The following is a 24,612-nucleotide window of genomic DNA, read 5'->3' on the forward strand; positions in this document are numbered from 1 at the left end:
CCGCTGCCTCACCTTGCCTCATGGCAGATGCGGCCCTGCCTACTGTGCTTGGTCGCGGGTGTGTCACAGCATCATTAGGCAGGTGTATAATGTTTAGTGGTCTTTAAGGGATGGCGACGTTTCGGACAAGTGCCGTTTTCAGTGATGTTTTTTTGATTGGTGTTCCTATGTCCAGTTGATGATGTTAAAACCCGGTGGAGGAGCTGTCGGGATCAATTCCGGAGGGAATTGGGAAGCAGAGGGCGAAGTGGGGACGGCGCGCCCAAAAAGCGCCGATACATCTATACGAAAAAACTAATGTTCCTGAAGGACATTATGGAGATGCGGCCGTAAGTACTGACTGTACCTTTTTATGACATGTGTGTGGTCAGTTAAAAATCTGTCAAAAATGGTTGTTTGTCCCTTGTGCCCATGTTAAAAGGAGTAACGCAAATTGTTTCTGGCAGATGCAGTGATAATCTTCTCGACACCGAGGAGGAGGCTGGCCATGAGGAGCCGCAGCCGGCCCCGGAACAACATCCCGTGCTGCCCTTGACCCCTGAGGCGACGGCACCACAAGCAGCTACCCAGTCAAGCAGCCAACCCCAGCTGCCAGGGGACGTCGACAATCCCCGGACGCCACCAGCCAGGCGCCGGCGCAGCCAGGTTGCCACAACAGGTGCCAACGTGGACTCCCGAGTCCTGGAGTACCTCCGCCGCTGTTCTGAGGAGGACGCCTCTGACGCGTTTGGCCGAAGCATAACGCCGCTACTCCGGCGAGTACCTGACTACCGGATGGTGTGCGTCCAAGGCTCCATCCTTGCCATAATTGACTCCGCCACTCCTCCTAACAATCCACGCTAGTGCTTCCAGGTAATAGAGCATTGGCGTGGATTGCCGGAGGAATCGGTGCCCTCCACTGCACCTCTCCCTTCCCAGCCTGCCAACCCCTTTCCCCGGCCACAGTTCCAGCGGCCAATGGGGAGCATAATGTCACCTGGTCATGTGGTGGTTCGGGACTGTCCTTTCGCACCCTACGCCAGACCCCAGCAACCCTTTGCCCAAGGCCCCCCGGCAGGGTTCAACACTCTGTATCAGCACCACTATGCTGTTGAGGAACATCCTCAGCAGGCACAGGCACTGCATAGTGGTGCTGAAATGCAAAGCTATCACTCGCCTTCACACAGATATCAGGATTTGTAGCGCTGTGTCGGCAGATTATGGTGTGCTCGTTGTTGTGAGCTAAACTTAGAAGAACGAGTAGGTTAATTTTGCATCATGTTGATGCGTTTTTGTTATTTTTTTCCCCTGCTTGTTTATGTTTAAAGTGCATTTTCCACATTACACAATAAAGTGGGGTTTTTTTTGGCAGGAAAATTTGTTGTGTTTGCCTCCATCTATGTGCTGGAACCCAGGTTCCCCAACAGGTCCTTTTAGGTAACGTTGGAACATTATGGCCACGTCCCGAGATAGTTGCATGCCATTATTGAGGTATTAGTGTATCTTTTGTGGTTTTGCTCAATTCCTCATACTGTGCTCTGCTGCATTGCAGTGCTGTGGGAAATTCCGGGGCGAATGACTTTTGGCTTTGTATTTGTGAACATTGGCTAGGCCAATGTGCCTCACATGCTATTTCGTTTAGGACATGAAAACAAAACAGCAAAACCACCAAAGATATAAGCTCGCAACCCACGTCAAGGATCCTCATGTCTTGCGAGTCCCTAATCCAAAAATCCCCACCCCAAATTACGCAAAATTAAATGAACAAATGATACATTGGGCCACTAATCTCCACTAGGACACCCTTCACAGAACATCCTCCTGCCATGGCAATGCTCCATCGGGGCTGTCAAAATATTGGGCAAATATGTCGCGTACTCGAATACCAGATGTTTGCGCCCTTCCGAGTGGAATTTGTTGCGGAATGGTTGATGTTGAAACATTTTGGCGAATATATTCTGCATCACAACCGCCGTCGTGTATGCGACAAAAATTATGAAGCACGACACACGCTTGTATGACACGGGTGACATTTTGCGGCATCAGTTGCATAGTGGTGAGAAAAATACGCCATTTGGTTGACATTATGCCAAATGCACATTCCACACATCTGCGTGCTCTGCTAAGCCGGTAATTGAATATGCGCCGACGGTCATCCAAGCCTCTTCAAGCAAATGGGCGCATTACTTGGCTTGTGAGGCCAAAACCCTCATCTGCCACGATTACATAAGGGACTGGTGGTCCTCGCGAGCCAGGCAGGAAGCTCGGTTCCGGCACAGATAGTTGATTGCCCATCAGACGATGGCCCATTCTGGATGTGCGAAAGATGCGGGCATCAGCAGAGCTTCCATAGGACCCAATGTGTACAATAGTAAAACAATAATTGCTGTCGGCCAAGGCCAACAAGACGATGGAAAAAAACTGTTTGTAATTATAGAATCGTGATCCAGAGTGGGGGGGCTTCTTGACACGAATATACTTGCCGTCTAGGGCACCAATGCAATTTGGAAATTGGGTGGTGGTGAGAAAATCCGCAGAAATCGTAAGGCTGAGGCATCACTGTCGCCTTCAATCGCTGCCACATCACAACACAGGTGCCGGTCACAATGCCCAAAATTGTTCTCACTCCAAGAAGGAATTCAAAATGTAACGAATGATAGCTGTTTCCTGTAGCAAGAAATCTACATGGGCGAGATGCAAAAACACAACACACAAATAAACGTTATGTAGGACATGACACCCACACACCGTCCTGTAAGCTGCAATTGTATAAACCACACATACCTCAACGTCACAAGGAGTCGCTCCTTGGGGGAAATGCAGCGCCGCATGTTTGTGTCCTGGTAGGTGATTCCTGGGCGAATCTGGTCCAGCAGAATATCAAATGTCGACACAGACATGCGGCAAAACGGTCAAAATTTCTCGGGGTGGCTGCGAAGGTCATCATATAGAGTATGAAAATGGCCTTTGGAGGTGCGCTGGGCCACAAGAGGATGCACCCAAATCCTCCCTCTTCTCCGGGTTCCCTCCTGAAGCATGGGTCGCCGCTCACCAAATCTCCGAGAAACCATCCAGGATATCAGCACACGGCCCAGCGGAGTCAAGGGCATAATGTTGATTTTATACCTGCAAACAAGGCAAGAAACACCCTACACGACCAAAAGTAGTTTGCAAGGTGCCAACAGGATGCGAACATGTGCTCACATCAAGAAGGTGTTGGAGAAGGTGTCTTTTTGTAGGCTGCCCTCTCCATTACTCCACCCTCCGTTCTTTTTACGCGCGTAAAAAACGCATGCCATACGCGCGTTAAAAACGCACTAACGCAGCCCTTACGGATGCCACACGCAACTACAACGCAACAAAAACATTGCGTTTTTTTACGCGCGCAAAAACGCCACGCTCGTGTGAATCCAGCCTAAGGGTGGAAAAAGTTCTGAAATGATTCATCTTGGACTGATTTTGTAAGATGACAAAAACCTGGCATTTTAACAGGTGTGTAGACTTTTTATATCCACTGTATGTTCCCCCCCAAAAAAACATGTGTGCGTGCGTGTGTATATATATATATATATATATATATATAAAAAATATATATATATATATATAGAAAGTCCACCATCCAGCAGCACTAGTGTCAATTATGGATGGGTGCACGCCTCAGGAACCTGATCAAGATTGCCAAATCCTCAAATATAAATCCAAGAATAGGCAGCACTCCAATTCAGTGTACAAAACATTGGTATATATGGGGACTTAACAAATAGTCCCATTAACACGTAATTAATTCAAAAGTGTAAAAACAACAATATCACCAGATAACAATATATATAATAATACATATGATATCTATAGTGATCAATCTATGTCATAGTCAAGTAACATTTTTGTAAATACATAGACAAAGTGCAAAATATGCTGATTAGTGTAACCAACAATAAACATATACATCTGTGTACAATTAGATTAAAAGATTACCATGTAACCCTTCCTTCCCTCCGGCGGAGGGTGTTGATACATTCCTCTGTTGGGAGAGAGGGAATGGTGGATGTTTGTCTGAGACCCTTACTCCGGACGGTGCCATTTTGCCAATGACTGCTGTATTGCTGCCTGCAGGGGAGGCGGTCAATCTGGTGGTCCTATTTGCAGCTGCGGTCCTATCTCTCTTCCATGGGTGACTGCCTGGTATTACTACAGGATAAGACTCCTCTGGAACTCTACTTGTCCTTGCCCACAGCCCCTTCTCATGTGTTGTCCCACTTACATGGGATCCTTCTGCCAAAATTTTCTTTTTCTCAATTGTCCTTCACTGCTGTATGGGACGAGGAAATGGGGGTTAGACACTCTGAAGAGGAGTGGGGTACCGCTTTCTTTTTAGCCCATAAGTTACCGATGTCTTGTTTTGCCCAGGAAAAGAACTACAAAATACTTACCAGGTGGTACCGTTGTCCGACCTTGTTACATAGGCTATATCCTGATGTGTCTGCTGATTGTTGGAGGTGTGGGGGGGCTCCTGGAACTATGTTGCATATTTGGTGGGACTGTCCCATGCTACGTCCCTTTTGGGGAAAGATTTTTGATCTAGGCAACAAGCTTTTCCATACTGAGGTTCCGACCTCGGCTTCCATAGACTTGCTTTCTATGGTTCCTGGATCACTCCCACACCTCAAAAAGGGGATCTTTCGACATTTCTTGACCACAGCGAGAACGGTGATACCTCGTCACTGGAAGTCGCATACTGTACCGTCCCTGACGGAATGGGTGACGGAGGTGAACGGGATTATGAGGATGGAGGAGTTGCTGTCCGCTGATAGGGGCAAATCAGTGCTCTTCGTACAAACTTGGATGGTGTGGTCTGGATTCCGTTGTGGTGCTGATCTACCTCTCTGGCTGGATGGAATGTTCTGAACGAATTATATTGCCTAACTGAGGCGCTTTGTCTGTATGTGTTTCCCCTTTGTTGTCTGGTGTTATGTGTTGTGTGTCCATATATTCAAAAGTGCTCTTATATGTGCCACTTCTCACTTTACTGGGGGGGGGCGGTCTCCCTGACTATTGCACTGTTTTGATGCGAACATGGTACAGTTATTGCCGTTATATCTCTCTTATCACTCAATTCTGATAGGTGGGAGGCTACCTTCTACTGATGTTCTTATACATGTATATATATATTACATATTGTTGTTATACTATGAAACTTCACTTAATGTATTGCACTGCGTGCAAATTTCTATTTTTTTGCAAAAAACTTGAAATGTTTATGTATTGTTATATTTTCAAAATAAAAATCTTTGATAAAGAAAAAAAAAAAGATTACCATGTAATACTATGGATCCATTGTCCAGTGTGTGTGGACTGTTTCCGGTGTCCTAGGAGTCCAATTGCGCATTTCTGTGAGTTTACAGGTGATAGATTCCCCTTCATTATGCAGATGGACATTTTTCACATCTACTGCGCATGCACGCGCATGCGCGTAGGCCGTCCGGAGTCGCAGGCGGCAATGTTGGTGAAGGTAAATAACATAGACCAGTAAGAGAGGCACTGCACATGTCTGTGCATGCGGGCTTCAAGCAACTGCCGTTCATATTAGTAAAATTAATGTAAGAAAACAAAACACCTATATTCTCTCAGAGCAGAGGAAAGCGTTTATACCAATGATGATATATAGTGCCTGTTATACATGTGACTGATTAGGAATAAATAATTATTTATAAACTATGTGTATGTCATAATGTTATCAAATAACTTGTATCCATACTGTGTAAGATATGAAAAATCCATTGTTAGGGTATGTTCACACGGCCTATTTACGGACGTAATTCGGGCGTTTTTGCCCCGAATTACGTCTGAAAATAGCGCCTCAATAGCGCTGACAAACATCTGCCCATTGAAAGCAATGGGCAGACGTTTGTCTGTTCACACGAGGCGTATATTTACGCGCCGCTGTCAAATGACGGCGCGTAAATAGACGCCCGCGTCAAAGAAGTGACCTGTCACTTCTTTGGCCGTAATTGGAGCCGTTATTCATTGACTCCAATGAATAGCAGCGCTAATTACGGCCGTAATTGACGCGGCGTTCAAGCGCCTGCACATGCCGGTACGGCTGAAATTACGGGGATGTTTTCAGGCTGAAACATCCCCGTAATTTCAGCCGTTACGGACGCCCTCGTGTGAACATACCCTTATAGTATAACATCCTATGTGTCTGAGGGTATGTTCACACGCAGTGTTTTCAGGCGTAATTCGGGTAGTTACGCCTCGAATGACGCCTTAAAAAACGCCCCTAATACGCCTACAAACATCTGGCCATTGCTTTCAATGGGAATTACGGTGTTCTGTTCCCACGAGCCTTTATTTTACGCGTCGCTGTCAAAATATGGCGCGTAAAATGACGGCTCGTCAAAAGAAGTGCAGGTCATTTCTTGGGACTTTTTGGAGGCGTTTTTCATTGACTCCATTGAAAAACAGCTCCAAAAATATCCGTAAAATACACCGCGATAAACGCGTGTTGTTAAAATAACGTCTGAAAATCAGGAGCTGTTTTCGCCTGAAAACAACTCCATATTTTCAGACGTTTTTGCTCACTGCGTGTGAACATACCCTAATAGTTATTAATTTATTTAGGAAGGACAAAATATCCAATAACGTAAATTATTTAGTAAAACAAAAATATACAATAATATAAATTAACGCTAGAAAAAAACGCACCAATTTGATTAAAAGCATAAGAATGGAAAAATAAAAATATTTTTTAATGATTATTTCAGTTCACATGGACACTGCTATAATATATCATCATGTATTTACATATTATGGATAGATGCAATATATACGGTTCTCAATAAAGAACACATATTAACATATGTAGTCTTGATTTTTGTGAAAATAGATTTTAATTTATATGGAAATAATACAAGTACAGATGTATTTTACACACCGGAACAAAGGGTCCAAAGTAGACATGGAAGAAGCTTGAGCTTGGCTCGTTGTAAAACGATCTAGAGAAAAAAATATAATGTTAGATTTTCTAAAATAATAAAGTTATACACTAAATTGAATATATACGGAAGACGTATATCCAACACATCCCCAGCTATGGGCAAGTTAATCCTAAATGATGCCATGAGTAGAAAAGTCAACGTTCAGTCCATGAGGTTTTAATGCAATTCCCTCCATTTTAATACTTTAATACGATTACTTCCTCTACGAGGGACCGGAGTAGGGTCTATCAAATAAACCAAGATTTCTTTCTCTATATGACCTGCCTCAGTATAATGTTTGGACACTCGGAGGTCCAAACGTTTTTTTCGAATAGTATACTGATGTTGGTTTAGTCGTACTTTGAAATCCAATGAAGTCTCTACAACATAAAGAAGGGGACAGGGACACTCTAGAATGTAAATGACATGATCAGAGATGCAATTCAAATAGAACCGTATCTCATATGTCTGTTTAGTGAGAGGATGGATAAATTTTGGTCCTTTTTGAATCAGAGGACAGTTGATGCACTTTAAACAAGGAGAACAACCTGTGTTTTTTTTTATAAAGTATGTCTGTCTATCTGCTCTACCTGTACCTATATTGGTTTTCACCAATCTATCCTGTATATTTGGCGATCTCCGATACAAGAACAGAGAAGCCTTATTAATCTCTTGGAGGAGACATGGGAGAGGCTGCTTTGCTGAATATGCTGTCAGTAACGGATTTGAAGATTAAGAAAGAGATTGAATCCAAACGTCTTACCAGTTTACAACTACATTTGGCTACTTTGGGCGAGTACTACAAGGTAAAGAGGATACCGAGAGGTATGCGGTCTAGTATGAGGCCTAACCTCTTTACTGAAAATCCGGCCTTCTGTTTGCGTTTTCAACAGATTTCAAATAAATACGCTATGGATATCTTACTACTTAACATTGAATATCTTCAAAATTAAATATCTGCACTGACTCTTTGCATACAGGATACTGATATGAAACTGAAATCTTTATGCACTACTGGAGAATACGATACGATCAATGATGGAATCAACACTTTTTTGTCTAAACTGAAACTGGAGTTGGAAACGACTAAGAGAAAGAAGTAGTACAGAGACATGGAGGACTATAGCCGTGGTCATATTTACAGTTGGCAAAATGAGGATCAGAGAAAAACTGGACACATCCGAGACAATAAGAAGAAAAGGGTTCAAGCTGATTACAAAAGGACACATGAGGGGGCGTCCTCTTCCTCTTCTGCCTCTTTTTTAGGCGAGGCCTTGGAAATATCCCACATGACAGGAGACGCACCAGGCGGGAGGCATCACCAGCGACATAAAACCATCACTCAACAAGATCCGCCATCCTGTGACTCGAGGGGCGAGCACGGCAAAGAGGAGGATATAGTGGTAAATATTTCCACAAAATCTTTATCTGATGTCCAGTTAAAGGTGTTGTGTAAGGGCCTGTCTTATTGCCCAGCTAATAAGGTGGACTGGTTCCGCATTTAAACAGACTTATATCAATTCTTTAGAACTGTTAAACTCAAGGCCTGGTTTTCTAATAATGTTGTGACCTCTAAACCCAGGGACGCGGAGCTACAAATGAGGGACTTTGGCTTATCCAATAGGAGCTCATTTGTACCTCCATCTAATGCACCGGTTATTGAAGCATTCATTAATGCAGTCAGGAATGATATTGGTGAACTAAGAACTATTAATGAAGATCTCAAGTAAGTATGCAAATATGTCTAGTGAAGAAATAACAGCTTTGAATGAACTTATCCATGACGACAGTATAACCATAAAGCCTGCAGACAAGGGCGGGGCAACTGTCATCATGGATACTAATATGTATGTGCGGGAAGTCAATCGACAACTTCTTGATACTAATGTTTATAAGAAAATCCCCTGTGACCCTAAATTTGGTATCTCTAAATTGATCTTGAGAATCCTCGATGAAGCTAAGGGCGGGGGTCTCATTGATGATGATTTGTAAAGATTTTTGCTGGTTGAATATCCGATTACTCCAGTTCTATATATACTACCAAAAATCCATAAGACACTACATAACCCCCCAGGACGACCAATAGTCTACGCCACAGAGTCTATTTTCTCTAACATTGCCATATTTTTGGATAGAACCCTTAGATGTTTTGCTACTGATGCTCAATCACATATACAGGACACCACAGATTTTTTGGTCAAACTACAGAATTTGAGGCTGGAAGAGGGTAGTGAGGTTATCCTTGCCTCATTTGATCTGGTATCTTTATACACATCAATCCAACATGAGTGGGGGTTAAGAGCAGTTGAGGGGAGGCTGGCTGAATCTGAATATTCAACTGAGAGTAGCACATTATTACTGTCATTGCTGGAAGTCATATTGACCAACAACTATTTCTTGTTTCGTGACCAATTTTACGTCCAATGCCAAGGTACCAAAATGGGCTCCAATATAGCACCAACGTATGCTAATATCTATATGCGTTCTCTTGAGTAGGGCCTTATCTATGAATCCTACCATTTTCGGCATGTGCTGAGATGGTGGCGGTACATAGATGACATCTTCCTCGTCTGGACAAGGGGGGGGTCATCAGAGTTGACTGAATTCCATAATTTTCTTAACACTATTGATCAGACTGTTAAATTCACTTTGGTTAGTTCAAGGACAACACTACAATTCTTGGACGTCCTGGTTGAGTTAAAGGGTACGACATTTACGACAGATATTTTTGTTAAAACACTGACCGGAATAATTTATTACGGTATGAGAGTTCCCATCCAAGAGGTTTAATTAAATCTCTACTGGTCAGTCAATTATTGCGTACTAAAAGGATTATAGACAAACCTGATAGACTTGTACCTGGACTTGAGATGATGATCGACAAATTGAAAACTAGGGGTTATCCCAGTCGACTATTAGATTGGCATAAATCGAGAGTTGATTCAATACCTAGGACAGAATTGTTAAAAAATAGGAACCATAAGCCCTATGAAAAACGTATACCCTTTATCTCTACGTTTTCACAAATGAGTTGTCAGACTAATGACGTCGTTCGTAAACATTGGCCTATGTTAGGCAGGTGCCTCAAAACGGTGGGTGAATTCCAACAAATGCCTATGTTCTCTTATCGGAGACCGCCTAACCTTAAGGATAGGTTAGTCAGATCGGATATGGGTCCCAGCAGAGCTGGGCAACAATCATATTTATGCCCTCCTAGGAAAGGTTGCTTTCCGTGTCCTAGCTGCACGAATTGTGCATTAATGATGACAGGAAACTGTTTTAAACATCCAGGTACAGGTCAGCAATACCCTATTAGACATTTTATAACATGTGATACCCTTTCTGTCATTTACATACTTCAATGCCCATGTAATCTACTGTATGTGGGTGAAACATCACTTGATGTTAAGACCAGATTAAACCAGCATAGGTATACAATACGGAAAAAGAGGCTGGATCTTCCGGTATCGAAGCACTTCACTGATCTAAGACATAGTGAGCGGGATCTTGAATTCTGCATTATTGATCATATTCCTCCACTTAGGCGCGGAGGTAATCAAATTAAAATACTCAAGACAAGAGAATTACAGTGGATCTATAGACTCAAGACTTTGAGACCTTTTGGGTTAAACGTTGATTTCCCTTTGGGTAACACCATCTGATTGTCCCTCTTAGACCGTGCCGTAGTCAGCCTCAGTGTAATCTTGCTTTTAAACTATTTTAACTTTCACCTTCTTGTCTATTCACAGATCACGATATTTGTGAACAATGGATGAACTCACCAGAAGTGTAACCGGCTAATTATGATTATATATGATATAAAAATTATATTTAACCCCTTGACCAGCCTATTTTAAACCTTAATGACCAAGCCATTTTTTACGTTTTTCCATCGTCGCATTCCAAGAGCTATAACTTTTTTATTTTTGCGTCGACATAGCTGTGTAAGGTCTTGTTTTTTGTGGGTCAAGTTGTATTTTTTAATAGCACCATTTTTAGGTACATATTATTTATTGATTAACTTTTATAAACTTTTTTGTGGGGGGAATAGAAAAAAAACTGAAATTTCGCCACTCTTTTTCGCTTCCTAAATCTACGCCGTTTACCGTGTGGTATAAATAGCACAATAACTTTATTCAGCGGGTTGTTACGATTTCAACCATACCAAATTTGTATAGTTTTTGTATGTTTTACTACTTTTACACAGTAAAAACACTTTTTTTTCAAAATTATTTGTTTTTGTGTCTCCATATTTGAAGAGCCATAACTTTTTTATTGTTCCGCCGATGCAGTTGTATGAGGCCTTTTTTTTGCGGGAAGACTTGTAGTTTTTATTGGTACCAATTTGGAGTAGATGCGACTTTTTGATCACTTTTTATCAAAATTTTTTTAAGTCAGGATTCACAGAAAACAGCAATTTTCCATAGTTTTTTATTTAATGTTTTACGTGCGGCTTAAATAATGCAATAGATATATAGTTGGGGTCGTTACGGACGCGGCGATACCAAATATGCGTAACTTTTTTATTTTATTTTGGTTTTTTAATAGTAAAGCAGTTTGTAAGGGGAAAAGTGTGTTTTTCATTTTTTTTTCACTTTTTTTTAAATGAACTTTATTAAACTTTTTTTACTTTTTTACTAGTCCCACTAGGGGACTTTAATATGCGATTTTCCGATCGCTATTATAATACACTGCAATACTTTTGTATTGAAGCGTATTACTTACTACCTGTCCGTTTAAAACGGACAGGCATCTGCTAGGTCATGCCAGAGGCATGATCTAGCAGGCATTCACGACAGGCAGACCTGGGGGTCTTTATTAGGCTGCCATCGGACACAGACACTCCCTCCCTCTCTCCAAAACCGATTCAGCACCGCATCTGAGGGGTTAAACCGGTGAGATCGATACGAATATCGATCTCACACGTTAGAGCAGGGACGCCCCCAGCCCTCAGCTGCCTCTTAGTGACCGACGTAGAAACACTATGGGCCGGTCACTAACGGGTTAATGTATTATACTGTTTACTATATATGTCAGTGTTGTATACATTGGATCGTATTATTGTGTCCGTTTTCGTCCATATGGGCAGGTGGAGTAAGGATTAAGCAGGATGGTATATTGCCCCTTGCATTCCCTTTAAGACTGAGGTTTGTTTGAACCTTTTTATAAATGTAGTATGGCAACTATATCCTCCTTTTCTATAGCAACCTTTGATTTTGAACAGGTTTATCCATGTTACTAATATAATAGCCTTTAAACAGATGCCCGGTGCAGGATTGAGTGGGTGGGTTTATAGGCACCTATTCCCATTATAGATGTGGATGAGGTGCTTTTTTCACGCCCGTGCATTTTTTGACTTTTCCCCTCTTAATTGAGGGGTAAGTATATGATGCGCTCCTGTGGGTGTCACTCTATATATATATATATATATATATATATATATATATATGTTTATCTGGTTGCTTGTACATATGTCTATGGGATTGAGGTGCCTTACTACATAATATAGTTACATTTATATGGGGTAAACTATGGGTTAAAAGGTGTGTAGTCTGGTCCTATTCTTTTGGCCTTTTCCAGATTGTATTCTAGTCCCTGTACTGTATATCTCATGATTGCAGTTTGCACCGCATCTTCCCTGCGTTTTCCTTGCACACTTTTGTGGAAATCGCCTTGGAGCGATACTGACAGACGGTGTCAGCTTGCCCTTATATAATATGGCGTTCTCGGCACAGTATCTACGTTGGTGCATTCGCGGACATACGCAGTTGAACGATTCACCTCTGACATATTTGGTCTCCTGGGCATGCACAATAGTGCACAGGGGATGCCGTGAGTAGCGCGGTTGGTTTGAACTTTAGCAGCCGATATCATCATGGTGAGTGTCTCCATTTGTTCTCTTAATGTATTCACAGGTGCTAGCAATACCTAATTGTGCACAATCATGGTTATGCACTGACTGTCAGTACGTTTTATGGATTGTAATTTATGGAGATATATACATTATGACATGACATGTTTTTTTCTATAGCACTTTGTTAACACTATGTTTTAACTATATGCCATATTCACTGTGTATGGTTAATTATTTTCTGATGCAAACCCCTCCCTCTTGATTGAGGCTTTCCTATATATGCACTGTTGTAACATGTGTTCACTAGCTTGAGAAAGGCTCTATGGTGGAGCTGAAACGTTGCTGTTTTGACTGATGGAATAAAACACATTTTTCTATTTTCGCTACATCTCTGGAGTGCTGCCTGATTATTGGAATATATATATATATATATATATATATATATATATATATATATATATATATATATATATATATATATATATATATATATATATATATATATATATATATATGTATACATACAGTCCATAAGCAAATGGACACAGCACTCCAACATACCATAGATTAGGCCATGTGCTCGTTTCCAGGGGATGAATCAGTTCCCAAATTTCAATACAAAATGACCATAGAACAAAGTAACGGCACCAGGACTTCAAGGTAGATGAAGCAGGGTGGATTTATTCACCTCAAGTTTGCGACATTTCGGCAGATGCAACTGCCTTTCTCAAGCTACAACACACTGCACAAAGTGCCAGATTTAAATAGGCAGTACAATCACCAATTAGTGAATACATTGTTAGTGTATATTTCATTAAAAATGATCATATAAATATAAGTGAAATTCAGTATCCTAGGATAGTTGTATAAAGTGCATAGTAATTCTTATAGATATGTATACAAAGTACACAAAATGTCAATACATATCATATCAAATAGCAAACAGTGACTTAAATAGCAATTAGGCTAAATTAGAAGCAGGCAGAGGCCACTAACACAGAAATATGTATATACATACAAATCTTTCCAAAGAATGGTACAGTTCCTGGTCTCACATGTGTTCAAAGCACAGCGTTCGCGTACATCCACTACGCATGTCCAAAGATGGTGCCCAACCGGAAGTTCAGCCTGGTAGAATGCACATGGCCGGAAAATCATTACCGCGCATGCGCATATGCAAAGGATGTGTTCCAAGTGTACTGGGCATGCGCGGACTACGAAGATCATACAAGTAGAATATTTTTATTTGGAAAATGTAAAATAATTTCACACAGAGATGTACCAATTATCACCATCGACTATTATTAACTTTTCAAATATTTGGTAGTAACCTCATCACAACGTGATTTTCGGTACATCCATAACCATAATTTTAGGGAATGAAAAAATAATATCAATATAGACAATTGATATGATAAAGGGACGCAGAAAATAGCACCTATGAATCATGATATAAAAAAAAAAAGAGCAAGAACTAGATTACATGCCTCATACACACTTTTTATTAAATCTCCATATCATATAATCTTGATAAAGGGCCAGAAAAATATCTTTTTTTGCTTTGACACATTATGACCTAAACAAAGGATAGGCCTCTGCTGCCTTCCAACAGCCATCAAATTGCTTCACAACAACAATGTGTTTCTAAAAAAAATACAAAGAAGAGAATTAATATACAGCATTTCAAAGAAATACAATATAGATAAAAAAATGTATGAGTAGGATCCAAATAAGATCCAAAATCGTACATATATATAAACCAACTACACCTTCGAATAAAACCACCCACCACAGCCCCTAGGGACCACCACCCCCCCCCCCCACTGTTAATTTAAATGTGTGGACCATATGGATATTTCACATTTAGTCCCTTGAGAGTCATAGTCTCTAATCTAAAGTTCCACTCCAACTCCTTTCTTTTAAGGGCCAGTTCTCTATCGCCACCACGTCTCATTGGGGTACAGAATCAATTATTCTAAATTTTAGTTGTGAAACCCTATGTTTATTCTCCAAAAAGTGTCTTGAGACCGGTTATGCCCTTCTCCTTGTATTTATATTGGATTTATGATTTCTCATCCTCAGGGTGACCTCTGTTGTCGTCTCACCCACATAATGGAGACCACATGGACAGCTTAGTAAATAAATTGCAAAAGATGTATGACACGTGAAAAAACCTCTGATGTTCATTAATCTACCTGTTGGTACTCCCTTTGATCATATTGTTGCAAATATTGCAACCTAAACATGGGTAGCAACCTTGTTTTGGGGGAGCCAGAAAAGTTAGTTTTTTTGCAATTAGATCCAATGTCAGCCTTCACCACACTGTTTTTAATTGTTTTATCCCTTCTATAGGCCATCATAGGGTTTTCTTGAAATTCAACAATTTTAGAGAACGCCCTAACTAGTACATTCCAATCCTTCCTCAAAATCTCACTGATTTGTGAACTGATTCCTGAGAAAATTGAAACAAGGGTAAACGTGTCATTTTTTTTCCACTTCAAAGTTTTTTTATTAGTTTTAATACAAACCCATACAAAAACATACAGAGAAAATGTGTCCCCATAATAAAAAGAACATGGCAAATAGGGCGCAGCCCAAACAAAAGGGTAAACATCACAACCCATGAAGAGCACCCACTACCGCAGCCATCTGGGCATCATAATGGGAAGGAGTATGACTGAAAAGGAAATGGTGAGGAAAACAAAACAATGTGCAATAAGTCAACGTCCTGTCCTGTATAACCTGAAATGCTATGGCCAAAGCATGGGAGCACCATCACAGGAAGCAAAGAACCACTCAGAATAGACACAAGAAAGAAAGGGAAAGAACAGAATAGGAGACAAACAAGGCAGGGAAGAGACCAGGGTAGTTCGTGGCGAGCCTGGACTCCAGCTCCGGATAATCATGGATACATAAAAGTAAGAAAAGGCAGCTATGCACATAGCGAGCCGAGCAAACCAGCAATCTCCTACACACTCACACGCAGTCCCCTCACAGCTCACAGACGAAATCTCGTGGGAAGGGATGGGCGCTGGGCCTCAGGCCACTACAGTGCGGTAGGTGGGAGAGGAGAGAAACTGAAGCCACGGAGCCCACGTATCTGTATATCGTGCAGAGGCAGCCGGGGATTGAGCCAGGAGGTGTTCCATACGTTGTATCAAGGCAACCTCCTGAAACCATTCATCCAAAAGTGGAGGAGCTACCGCCTTCCAACTGCAGTTAATAACCGATTTATTAGCCTGAAGAAGGTGCCTAACTAGGGAGCGCTTGTAGATGGGTAGTGGCATAGGGAACATAAATAAAAGGGCCGCCTCGGGGGAGCTAGGAAAACGTGTCATTTTAATCTTATTTAAATTCCTATGTAGCAGGACCTGTCTAGCCAACATCTGCACCTTCCTTACATTCGCATCCAAGATATTCTTGGGATAAACCCTCTTAATTAATTTTGTACACATTTTGTCAAGTCGAGAGGAAAGCTTGTCCTCTTGACCAACTACACTGTTCACCAGTATCATTTGACTAAAGGGTAATAATTTCAACATTGTCCTAGGATGACCACTTGTATAATGTAAGAGATTGTTCCTATCTGTTTTCTTTGAAAAAAGATCGGATAAAAGACTATTCCCAGAAATCGAGATTTTTGTATCTAGAAATTCAATAGACGATGTTGAAAATAACATAGTAAATTTAATTGTAGAGTTGGTCCCATTGAGAAAGATAAGAAATTCCTGTAGTTGACATATTGAACCGGTCCATCTATGTACGGCCCCCACAGCATAACATGACTAAAGTGGTGGGATACATAGACGAGTTCCTCCTCAATCTGCCACATGAAAATATTTGCATATGTTAGGGCCATATTGGACCCCATTACCGTTCCTCTCTTCTGTAAATAGAATGTATCTCCTACCAAAAAATTGTTTTTCATAAGGATGAATTCAAGGAGTGACCTGACGAATTGAATTTTATCATCAGAAAGGCCCGATCTCTCCAAATAGAAGAGTGAGGCATCAATGCCCTGCTGATGATCGAGGGAGGTATAAAAACTCCCTACGTCAAGGATGACCAGGACAGGTCAGGTATGACAAGGTCCTGGATCCTGACCAGGAAGTCAAATTAAGTCCTTGAACGAAAGGTACCTAACACCAGACATCATCGTGACATGACCTGACATGACGTGACATGACATGACGTGACATGACCACATGCTGCCGGATCTTTTGTATATCTACATATATATATATTGCTACATCTGTATTTATATATATATATATATATATATATATATATATATATATATATATATATATATATATATATATGTGGCTACATATACGGATGTAGCCATCTTTATCTTGACTGATAATTGCTGCAGAGTGATATCACACAACAAAAGCCAATGAAAAGTCATTGAAAAAGTCAAGATAAAGGATCTTTCCACTGTGTATTTAATGAGTTAAAAGTCAAGATAAAGACGGCTATATCTGTATTTATATATATATATATATATATATATATATATATATATATATATATATATATATATATACAGTGAAGGAAATAAGTATTTGATCCCTTGCTGATTTTGTAAATTTGCCCACTGTCAAAGACATGAACAGTCTAGAATTTTTAGGCTAGCTTAATTTTACCAGTGAGAGATAGATTATATTAAAAAAAAAAAACTGAAAATCACATAGTCAAAATTATATATATTTATTTGCATTGTGCACAGAGAAATAAGTATTTGATCCCCTACCAATCATTAAGAGTTCAGACTCCTCCAGACCAGTTCCACGCTCCAAATCAACTTGGTGCCTGCATTAAAGACAGCTGTCTTAAATGGTCACCTGTATAAAAGACTCCTGTCCACAGACTCAATTAATCAGTCTGACTCTAACCTCTACAACATGGGCAAGACCAAAGAGCTTTCTAAGGCCTCATTTACACGAGCGTGTGCGTTTTGCGCGCGCAAAAAACGCTGCGTTTTGCGCGCGCAAAAGGCACTTGGCAGCTCCGTGTGTCATCCGTGTATGATGCGCGGCTGCGTGATTTTCGCGCAGCCGCCATCATAGAGATGAGGCTAGTCGACGCCCGTCACTGTCCAAGGTGCTGAAAGAGCTAACTGATCGGCAGTAACTCTTTCAGCACCCTCGACAGTGAATGCCGAACACAATATACACCAACCTGTGAATAAAAAAAGACTTTCATACTTACCAAGAACTTCCTGCTTCCCCCAGTCCGGGCTCCCGGCCGTTGCCTTGGTGACGCGTCCCACTCTTGTCATCCGGCCCCACCTCCCAGGATGACGCCGCAGTCCATGAGACCGCTGCAGCCTGTGATTGGCTGCAGCCTGTGCTTGGCCTGTGATTGGCTGCAGCCTGTGCTTGGCCTGTGATTGGCTGCAGCTGTCACTTGGACTTAACTGTCATCCCGGGAGGTCGGACCGGAGTTATCGGTAAGTCAGAACTTTTTTTTTTTTTTACAGGTTCATGGATTTTCGGAGCGGAAGTCACTGTCCATGGTGCTGAACCAGTTTAACGCTTTCAGCACCGTGGACAGTGACTGTCTCCTGACGTCGCGTACCCGAACATTTTTTACCGGTTTCGGTCAAAACGAGTTTGGCCGAACCCGGTGAAGTTCGGTGCGCTCATCTCGAATTTGACACTCCGTTTGGATGTTTGTAACCAGAAAAGCACGTGGTGCTTTTCTGTTTACATTCAGGAGTTTGACAGCTCTTGCGTGATTTTCGCGCATGCAACGCAGGACCGTCAGTGTGGCATGCGTTGTTTTCACGCACCCATTGAAGTCAATGGGTGCGTGTTGCGTGAAAAACGCAAGAATATAGAACATGTCGTGAGTTTTACGCAACGCACTCACGCAGCGCAAAAATCACGCATCGTCTAAACAGCCCCATAGACTATTATAGGTGCGTACGACACGCGTGAAAAGCACGCGCGTCGCACGCGCGTATAATACGCTCGTGTAAATGAGGCCTAAGGATGTCAGGGACAAGATCATAGACCTGCACAAGGCTGGAATGGGCTACACAACCATAAGTAAGACGCTGGGTGAGAAGGAGACAACTGTTGGTGCAATAGTAAGAAAATGGAAGACATACAAAATGACTGTCAAATCGACATCGAAGGTCCCCCTGCTCAAGAAGGCACATGTACAGGCCCGTCTGAAGTTTGCAAATGAACATCTGGATGATTCTGAGAGTGATTGGGAGAAGGTGCTGTGGTCAGATGAGACTAAAATTGAGCTCTTTGGCATTAACTCAACTCGCCGTGTTTGGAGGAAGAGAAATGCTGCCTATGACCCAAAGAACACTGTCCCCACTGTCAAGCATGGAGGTGGAAACATTATGTTTTGGCGGTGTTTCTCTGCTAAGGGCACAGGACTAGTTCACCGCATTTGCGCAATAAAATCACTTTTCGATAAAATTATTTATTTTTTGTGTCACCATATTCTGAGAGCCATAACTTTTTTATTTTTCAGTCAAAAAAGCTGTGTAAGGGCTTGTTTTTTTGCGGGACGGGTTGTAGTTTTCATTGGTACTATTTTAGGGTACATGCGACTTTTGATCACTTTTTATTCTATATTTTTGGAGGGTTGATGACCAAAAAAATAGTGATTCTGCCATTGTTTTTTAATTCTTTTTTTTGCACTGTTCACTGTGCGGGAAAAATAATATTATAGTTTTATAGTTTGGGTCGTTGTGAACGCGGTCATACCAAATATGTGTACTTTTTTTTAACATTTTCATTTTTTTCCTATAATAAAAGACTTATTATAGGAAAAAAAACATTTTTTGTTTTTGTAACTTTTATAACTTGTTTTTACACTTTTATAAAACATTTTTATTACTTTATTTTTTACTTGTTTTACTTGAAGTCTGGCAGCACTGATCGCTGCTATAATACATTACACTACCTAGGTAGTGTAACGTATTATAAACTGTCAGTGTGACGCTGAGAGTCACACTGACAGGAAGCTTTTGAGGACCGGCCTCCGGCTAGTTCTCATAGGCTGCTGTGCATGGCAGACCCGGGGGACGTTGTATGGCCTCCGGTTCTGCCTTATAACTGACTGCAGCACCTGCAATCGGTCCCTGGGAAAGTTTGTTGTAGCAACAAACTTTCCAGTTTGTTGTAGTAACAAACTTTCCAGTTCATTGCTACAACAAACTTTCCCTGCGATCACATGACCGGGACCTGAACCAATTAGGTCCCGGTCATGTCTCCGGGACCAGAGGCAGGGGTTAACAGCGCGATCCGGGTGTCAGCGCTACTCTGAGACACCCGGATCGCGCTTTAACGCCCACCGTGAATTCACGTCGGCGCTGCACAGAGCCCAGCAAGCGCCGACGTGAATTTACTGTGGGCGGTCGGGAAGCGGTTAAACAAAGAGGATATCCAAGATGATTATTGAATACCTTTAAAGATCAGGTCCAGAATACTCCTAGAAGTAATCTATTGGTGAATCCTAAACAGTGCAAATCTCTTTCCCGTGTTCCTTTTGTGTCCACTTATAACGATCTAAGTGGAGAAGTGTCAAAGATTTTTAATAGACATTGGGGTATTATTAAAAATAGTTATAAACACATTGAATTGTTTAATAACGCACCTCATATATCATATATACGTCCACAGAATTTACGTGACAGATTAGTTAATAGTCTGACACATAAGAAAACAGGACAACAGACACTCCTTAGGCCTCATTCCCACGACAGGGTTTCCCGGCCGGGTGCCGGCCGTTCATAAATCGGCCGGCACCCGGCTGCATTAGGAATAATAGACCCCTAATGGGGCTATTCACACGACCGATTTTTTGACGGCCTGGAAAACCGGCCGTCAAAAAACAGGACATGCTCTATCTTCGGCCGGGTACCCGGCCGCCCGGCTCCCATAGAAGTCTATGGGGCCGGGTAATACATGGCCATCACCGGGATGTGTCCCGAGTGATGGCCGAGTTTTCCGGCGCTTGCGCTCTATCTCCTCCTCCTCACAGCACAGAGTGCATGTGAGGAGGAGGAGTTGATGCCATTCTGACGAATGGCTACGCTGTACACTGTGTGGCAGGGCAGGGGTGTACAGCAGGTGGAGGGAGCACTGCGCTGGCTCCCTTCCCCTGCTTGTTTTAAAAGTGCCCTGGCCCGGCGACACCTTCGATGGCGCCGCTAGCAGCTGCTGCTGCTGCTGCGGCTGCTACTACTGCAGCGACGCCACTATAGCAGAGCAGGGAGGTATCTCCCCGCTCTGCTATGTGATAGCCGCACTTTAGCTCCTTGAAGGAGCGGAATCCCCGTGTTTTCGGGGATTCCGCTCCTGGACAGAGCGCTTGATGTCTCTGTCCATATCTGGGCAGTGACATCAGGGGAAACTCCTGAAGCGGAATCCCCGAAGACATGGATGCAAAACTTTATGCAAACCGGCCGGGCAAAATGGCCGATTTTACCGGCCGGCACTCGGGCTCGTGCGGGACCCGGTCGTGTGAATCCCGCCTTAGACACCCAAAAATTGGTACTTTTCCCTGTCTCCATTGCATTAATTGTCGGCTTATGCATAGGGGGAATGTCTTTATTCATCCTCAAACACATAGAGAGTATAGGATTAAACAATTTCTTACATAGTGACTCATATATTGGTGAGACCTCCTGTTCCATATGTAAGAAAAAAAGTGATTTAGCAAAACATTTCTCGGAACTGGGACATACAGAAAAAGATCTCAGATGCATTATATTGGAACAGGTCCCTAGCCCCTATAAGGGGGGCAATAGATCCGCATTTATTACATAAGTGTGAATTGAAATGGATCTTCAAACTAGAATCATTGAAACCAAAGGGACTCAATGTTGAGTTCAATGTGACTAGACTCGTTACCTAATATGTCGCTTCTTGTTCCCCCCCCCCCCCGCCCTTGCGTTGTCTTCCTCAGTGAATGTATATTGCGATACATGATCTGTATATTGTTTTTAAGTTTTTTCTTTTTTCTCTTTACAGAGGACTATAGGATTTCAGGATCACTCACCAAGACTGGACCTATGTTTTTTATATATGATGTGCGATATCTGACACAAGTCTGCCTGTCCAATTTGTACAAATCTTTTACCATTATTCTTTATTCATTTATCCTCTGGATTCATGGAAGACGTGTACATTTAAATGTAAGGATGGTTTGACCACACGATGGTGCTGCTGCGTAGCGTATCACAATCGGGCTTCAAACAAACTTTCTAAAATATATAATAGATAGTGTGCATTTCCCCAGCATTGACCACACGATGGCGATGCTGCTCAGCGTATCACTAGGCTGCCTGCATTAGATTCAATTTAGTGAGATATCTCAGCATTGACCACACGATGGCGCTGCTGCTTAGCGTATCACAATCGGCCTTCAAACAAACTTTCTAAAATATATAATAGATATAGTGTGCATTTCCCAGCATTGACCACACGATGGCGCTGCTGCTCAGCGTATCATTAGGCTGCCTGCATTAGATTCAATTTAGTGAGTTCTCAGCATTGACCACACGATGGCGCTGCTGCTTATCGTATCACAATCGGCCTTCAAACAAACTTTCTAAAATATATAATAGATATAGTGTGCATTTCCCAGCATTGACCATACGATGGCGCTTGCTGCTCAGCGCATCACTAGGCTGCCTGCATTACATACAATTTAGTGAGATTTCTCAGCATTGACCACACGATGGCGCTGCTGCTTAGCGTATCACAATAGGGCTTCAAATAAACTTGCTAAAATATATAATATAGATATAGTGTGCATTTCCCAGCATTGACCACACGCTGGCGCTGCTGCTTAGCATATCACAATCAGGCTTCAAACAAACTTTCTAAAATATATAATAGATATAGTGTGCATTTCCCAGCATTGACCACACGATAGCGCTGCTGCTCATCGTATCATTAGGCTGCCTGCATTACATTCAATTTAGTGAGATTTCTCAGCATTGACCACACGATGGCGCTGCTGCTTAGCGGATCACAAACGTGCTTCAAACAAACTTTCTAAAATATATAATGGATTTTCCTAGCACCATTAATTTCCTCAACCATATAATCATATTATAATAAAGGGGTTGTCAAATATTTAAAAATCTAGTTTACCCTTTAGCCTCTATCCGCACGAGTAAGTAACTATACGTCGTCGCGGGAGGTTACTTCCCGCACAAGGACGTATAGTTACTGAGTTGTTTCCGGTGCACACTGTCGCCGACAGCTGACACTCTACTCTTGCCAGCCAGTAGTCCTTTGCCGCTGATTTTGGCGAATTAACCCCTTAAATGCGGCGATCGCTTGCAATCACTGCATTTTAGGTGTTTCTAGCATATCGTCAGACCCCGGTCCGAAATCCCGGGGTTTGCCGATAGTTAGCCAAACAATGGCCTCCGTGTCTGCCAGGCACGGAAGCCCATCAGGACCAACCTCCGACTGGTCCTGATAGGCTTCCTGTCAGAGTGACAGGAAGTCACTGTGTCGTTCCCAATGCACACTGTCGGCAACAAGGTGTGCATCGGGAACTGGGATGTCAGCTGACACTCCAGTGTTGCCGATCACCGGCTCATTGCCGCTGATTTAGGCAATTAACCCGTTAAGTGCGGCGCTCGATTGCGATCACCGCATTTAGGGGGTTTGTAGCTCATCAGCAGCCCCCATGCAATTGTGGGGGTTGCTGATGCTTGTGATGGCACCCGGGGGCCAGACAACGGCCTCCAGGTCTGCCATGTATGGAAGCCTATGAGGACCAGCATCTGGCTGGTCCTTGTAGACTTAGTGTCGGAGTGACTGTGACATCACACTGACAGTTGAAATACGTTACACTACCTAGGTAGTGTAATGTATTCTAGCAGCGATCAGAGCTGCAGGTAAAAAAAATAAAGTGTAAAAAGTAAAAAAAAGTCAATAAAAATGTTTTATAAAAGTGTAAAAATAAAAGTTTTAGTTTTCCTATAAAATGAAAACGTTAAAAAAAGTACACATATTTGGTATCACCGAGTTTGTAACGACCCAAACTATGAAACTATAATGTTATTTTTTTCCGTACGGTGAACGCTGCAAACAAAATAAACGGAAAACTATGTCAGCATTGCTATTTTTTGGTCACCACCCCTTCCAAGATATAGAATAAAAAGTGATCAAAAAGTCGCTTTTACCCCAAAATAGTACCAATAAAAACTACAACCCGTCCCGCAAAAAAACAAGACCTCCCACAGCTTTTTTTTACTACAAAATAAAAAGGTTAAGGCTCAGAATATGGTGTCTCAGAAAATAAATAATTTTATAGAAACGTAATTTTATTGTGCAAGCGCTGCAAAACGTAAAAAAAACTATATACATATGGTATCGCCGTAATCGTACCGACCCGCACAATAAAGTAAAACTTAATTTATTGCGCAAGGTGAACGCTGTAAGAAATAAAGAATTTAAACCGCCAAAATCGCTGATTTTTGGATACCTTAGCTCTAAAAAAGATGTAATAAAAAGTGATCAGGAAGATTTATGTACTATAAAATGGTACCAATAAAAGCTACAGCTCGTCCCACCACAAATAAGCCCTCACAGCGCTCAATCGACCAAAATATTTAAAAGTTCTGGATGTCAGAATGTGATGATACAAAACAATACATTTTTTTTTTAACAAATAGTCTTTTGTTTGCAAAAGTAGTAAAATATAAAAACACCTATATAAATTTGGTATCACCGTAATCATATTGAGACGCAGAATAAAACTAAAGTCGTTTTTACCGCACAGTGAAAGACTTAAAAGCAAAACCCC

This window comes from Rhinoderma darwinii, chromosome 7 (assembly GCF_050947455.1).
Source record: "Rhinoderma darwinii isolate aRhiDar2 chromosome 7, aRhiDar2.hap1, whole genome shotgun sequence".
In the NCBI taxonomy this organism is placed as follows: Eukaryota; Metazoa; Chordata; class Amphibia; order Anura; family Rhinodermatidae; genus Rhinoderma; species Rhinoderma darwinii.